This window comes from Lethenteron reissneri, chromosome 6 (genome assembly GCF_015708825.2).
Source record: "Lethenteron reissneri isolate LAM-NWPU_2019-01 chromosome 6, ASM1570882v1, whole genome shotgun sequence".
Lineage (NCBI taxonomy): Eukaryota > Metazoa > Chordata > Hyperoartia > Petromyzontiformes > Petromyzontidae > Lethenteron > Lethenteron reissneri.
Window position 1 is genome coordinate 863958 of NC_083784.1, and position 5773 is coordinate 869730.

Sequence of the window (5773 nt, forward strand, 5' to 3'; positions counted from 1 at the left end):
TCAGTGGCCAAACCCAGGGGGGCCACAGCACCAGCGGAGTCGCGTTCAGTGGCCAAACCCAGGGGGCCCACAGCACCAGGGGAGTCGCGTTCAGTGGCCAAACCCAGGGGGCCACAGCACCAGGGGAGTCGCGTTCAGTGGCCAAACCCAGGGGGCCCACAGCACCAGGGGAGTCGCGTTCAGTGGCCAAACCCAGGGGGCCCACAGCACCAGGGGAGTCGCGTTCAGTGGCCAAACCCAGGGGGGCCACAGCACCAGCGGAGTCGCGTTCAGTGGCCAAACCCAGGGGGGCCCACAGCACAGAGGTCGCTAACGGGGTTTGATTCCTTACCCGTACCCGTACTCGGCCGCACCAGGGTCGCAAACGGGTACCCGTACCCGTACCCGGCCGTACCCTACCCGTACCCAGCTGGGTACGGGTAGGGTACGGGTAACAAACCTTACTAATTGGCTGTGTCGGGTGGTGGCGGGTTTAACGAGACATTTATATTTACGCGAACTAACCCCCCAAACACCTGTATTATACTGGAGAGTTTAATTTTACATTTGTGCATCAGGTATCCGCATCTGTTGTCACGGTTTGTGAAGTGGATGCGTTTTAGGGTGGACCATGTGCTTACTCTTTGGTTCTTTCGGTAAAGTCACGTGGGTATAAAATAAATTAAATCACGACGTTTCGATCGCAACACAAGCAATCATCATCAGGTGGGAAAACCACAGCAATAGAATGTTTTCTGAAGTGGGAGAGAGATGCCGTGGTAAGAGGTTATATAAGTGAGAGAGGGGGGAGGGGCAAGGGGAGGGGAGAAGTGGGCGGGGCTGGAAGTGGGCGGGGCTGAGAGGGCTGGGGATGCACGAGGGGGGGGGAGCTACAACAGGGCAGCAACAGTACAAATAAAGCCAACAACCCCAATGCATCTTCTTGCAGCAGTAATGCCAAACGCTAGGGATGCAATTAACTCGGCAAAACAGACTAGTGCCCAGTAAATATGATGGAACAACCAACACATTCCTGCGGAGGGAGCTGGTAGGAACGTTGGGTTGCTCGGTCAATGCCCGACTGTGAGGGCGGGCACAAGCCGGCGTGAGTAGGTTAAACGTTGAGATTTATAAGGGCACCACGGGGTGACCGCCCCTCCCCACCCAGCCCTCACCCCTCCCACCCCCCACCCAGCCCCACCCTCCCCACCCAGCCCCTCCCCATCCTCCCCACCCAGCCCCTCCCCACCCTCCCCACCCAGCCCCTCCCCACCCTCCCCTCCCCACCCAGCCCCACCCTGCCCACCCAGCCCCTCCCCACCCTCCCCACCCAGCCCCTCCCCACCCAGCCCCTCCCTACATGACGGACGGACGGACACAATAATCCCCTGTGGGCTGGTGGAACCAGTGGGTTCCTACCAGTATAAAGTATTGTGACCATGTGCTTCTTGGAAAAACAGACCCAGGGATGTTCTGTGTTGAGTCTTTCACAACAAGGTGTTTGTGAGTTATTTTGAACTCCATTCAGCTCTCCAAGCTTCATTGGGATTAAACTTGCATTGTCTAAGGTTAAGTGCATGGGATGAAACTCGTCCTTACACGTGAACTCTGTATTATGGACAATCGCCTGGATTTTTTTTCCTCCGGGTCCTCTGGGTTTTTAACCTCCACATTTAGAAACATGCGTCTAGATTATTTAGATTATGTTGCTGCTATTAATTTCCACGTGATAAGCCACTTATTTGAGCTATCATTTGTGGCCAGGTCGCTTCTGAAAAATAAGCGATATAGGTCAGTTGGCCTTACCTGGTAAAAAATAAATACGTAAGTGATTTGCTTACCTTTCCTATTCTTTGCACTCCAATCGTGTTTTGTATTGTGTGTTGTTGTAACGTTCTGACCTGCCCTGACATTTGTGAAAAAAGAGCTTGAGAGCTCATCGGATTTCTCCAGTATAAATATTCTGATACTGCTGGATGAGGCCCTTCCCACAAGCAAGTGTGAGGTTGTGTGGGGGGCGGCATTAATTTGACCATACTTCACCACACTGGTCAGTGAGGGTTGAAGGCAGGGCGCATATACTGTATATTAGAATCAGAATATTTATTTATACTGGAGGAATCCGATGAGCTACGAAGCTATTTTTCACATATGTGTAGTGTCCTCCTTCCTCGAGGCGTGTGTGTGCGTGTGGCGTGCGTGCACACGCTCAGTCGGAGACGAGGTAGTTGCAGGAGGCACCGTCTCTCTTTATTATCTCGTTCACGTCACCAACTCCGGCCTCCTCTCTCACGACCACGCTTTCTTACAGCCTGGCCCAGACACGACCCTGTCCGCGTTGCTCCAACGGCATCGACCGAGACAGCCAACCACTGCCCGGCCGCGAAATGATGGGGCGAAGGCGACAGCAACGACGAGACGAGTCCCAGCACCGGCAGCCCAGAGCTCTCGCTCTCCGCTGCTTTTATTCTCGGCGCAGCTTGGCTCTGCCCTGGCCGCGCCTCCCTTCTCGAACCCACCAGAGGGTTCCAGGGGCTTCCCGATGAGGTCTACCGTGACCCTTGCCCCAGTTCCTCCGCCCTGCCAGTACACCCATCGTGTATGTGCTCAACGGCGTGTGCGCTAAGTGTCCACATGCAGTTGCTGCTGCAGGCCAGCAGTCGGCTCTATGTCACTACATCTGTACAATAATACAATAGGAGTACAACGTACATATAGGAATGGTAATAAAATCTATTTTATTTTACCAGGTAAAGCCGACTGAGCTATTATCTTTTTTTTTAGAAGCGACCTGGTCACAAATGACAGCTCAACGAAGTGGCTAATGTGGAAATTTATATGAACCAAATACTCTAAACACATATTTATAAATGTGGAGGGAAAATACCGGAGGACCCGGAGAAAAATCTACGTGACCACGAGGGGAACGCGCAAACATCAAATACACAGGTGTCAATGTCGGGATCGAACCCGCGACCTCCTGCATACCAGGCAAGGAAGATAATATAATGCACAGTTGCGCCCCTTAAATAAAACAGTATATAAGTTCAAATTTTATAAGTACTGTACATCAATTCCCAAGCTTCGGAAAGGCAGTAAAACTACAGCAATAACAGTCCCCGACCACACCAAGACAACACATAGTCTCTCAATAAAATTGTACATCGAAATTAAACTATCGATTTATGGGTAAGGATCAAAGTTACAAATCACATTTTTATCCAGCACTAATACAGCACTAATACATTGGAGCATAGAACTACAGTACAACAGTTGTTTTTGCTGAACTACCTTTTTCTACTTGGTACTTTCGGTAAAGTCACGTATAATGGAAATAATAAAATAATAAAAATAAAACATTATAAAATAATTCTCACGACGTTTCGGCCACAACGCAAGCAGCCGTCCTCAGGTGAAGAACAGGTCTGTCGAGAAGACAGAGTCTGAATGAAACATCCCAGGCTTGGAGCGTTTATTTAGGCTGGGTTGGAGGGGGAAGAACGCCTTGACAACATAATGTGCATATCAAGAGGAATTTAGCATATTTATGGGAAATGCAGATATGGGATTAGTACTACTTGTGAAATGCATTTCAGAAGTAGTACTAATCCCATATCTGCATTTCCCATAAATATGCTAAATTCCTCTTGATATGCACATTATGTTGTCAAGGCGTTCTTCCCCCTCCAACCCAGCCTAAATAAACGCTCCAAGCCTGGGATGTTTCATTCAGACTCTGTCTTCTCGACAGACCTGTTCTTCACCTGAGGACGGCTGCTTGCGTTGTGGCCGAAACGTCGTGAGAATAATTGTATTTATTTGTATTTTTATTATTTTATTATTTCCATTCTACGTGACTTTACCGAAAGAACCAAGAAGATGAATCCCTGCAGTCACGAAAGCTTTATATCGAAAAATTTAACTACCTTTTGCCAAGGGATTAATTTTTCACTGAATGTTTTTCGGGTAATAGCACGTGGCTACCAAACACATTTCTGCGGAGGGAGCTGGTTAGGAACTTTGGGTTGCTCGGTCAATGGCCAGGGTCAACGGCGGCGTGGTGTATTCCGCAAATATGCCCGACTGTGAGGGTGGGCACAAGCCGGCGTGAGTAGGTTAAACGTTGAGTTTTATAAGGGCACCACGGGGTGACCAGCCCCTCCCCAACCAGCCCCACCCCTCCCACCCCCCACCCAGCCCCACCCTCCCCACCCAGCCCCTCCCCACCCAGCCCCTCCCCACCCTCCCCTCCCCACCCAGCCCCACCCTCCCATCCCCACCCAGCCCCTCCCCACCCTCCCCTCCCCACCCAGCCCCTCCCCACCCTCCCCTCCCCAACCAGCCGCTCCCTCCCCACCCAGCCTTTCCCTCCCCACCCAGCCCCTCCCTGCACGACGGACGGACACAATAATCCCCTGTGGGCTGGTGTAACCAGGAGGTTCCTACCAGTATAGCTACAGCCATAGCGAGATGTACCGTATACTGACGCCCTGCCTTTATAGACAGCATAGCCTCGCAGCAGCCAATAACTTCTTATGGGGAAAGGTGGTAAGCCCAGCAAAACAATAACCCAGGTTCAAAATTCGACTTAGCTTTCGACATCTGTATGTTGAACTTCTTTCGCACCGTACGTAGCCAACCGTGCTAATTGGAGGTGCGGGAAAGGAACAAACTAAACACAACAAAGCAGTTCCAAAGAAATTAATTTTCAAACTCGATTTAAAAGTGCATAGCTCCAGTGGCTTTCTCATATCGGAAGGAAGAGCGTTCCAGACGGCCACAGCAGCGCATCTGAAAGCGCGCGATGATGACGAGGTGACCGCCGCCTTTGTTCGATGGCTGAGCCACAAGCCGCTGCTGCTGCTGCTGCGAGGATGAGCGGAGTTGGCGTGACGATGGTTCACGATGCTCCTTGACGAGATCAACAAGGCACTGTCGTTCATTTGTAGCATGTCCGTTGTGTGTAACGAGCGCGAGCTTGCAATGTTCGGCAACCGGAGGGCAATGAAGTTCAGCCAGCACGGTCGGCTCTTGCAGTAGCCGTCACGACACGTGTCAGAGTATTTAGTACACGCTGCAGCTTGCTGGTTGCTTTTTTTACCAGACGTCCCGTAGAGTAGTGAGTTGCAATCATCACACAGATAAGGATGCTCACGACGTCAGTGCAGAGAGCACGCGGTGATTTCAATGCGTCGAGAGCTTGGCTGTGACGTCAGAGCTCACGAGGTGTGAGCCCGGGAACAGAGTCAGCTACGTCACAGAGCACGCTGTGACGTCGCGACAGGGAATCTTTAATTCAACGTTGATTGGTGTTTGTGCAAAATTCTCGATTTCTCATGCGACGCAGCGCTTGCTTTTGCAAGGATTGCTATTTGCTTAATTGTAAACTTTACTGTATTAGTTTTGCTGCTGCTGTCGTTTTGGGTGATTCGGGTCACTCTTGCAAGCGAGGCTCTAGTCCTGGTCTCTTGGGGGTGGGGGGGGGGGGTTTCACCTGAGTAAACAATACACTTTTATATTCTTGGTTCTTTCGGTAAATTCACGTAGAAGGGAAATAATAAAATAATATATTTTAATTTTTTATATTAATATTTTATTACTTCCCTTCTACGTGACTTTACCGAAAGAACCAAGAATATCAATCCCTGCAGTCACGAAAGCTTTAAATAACAAAAACACGAAACACTTTATTTTTATTTGTTAACTTAGGAGGCACAAAGAGACACGCGGACTTCTCAAGCCGCTGGGCAAAGCATCCGAATCCGGTTCCTCTTGAGTCCTTTGGGGACCCGGT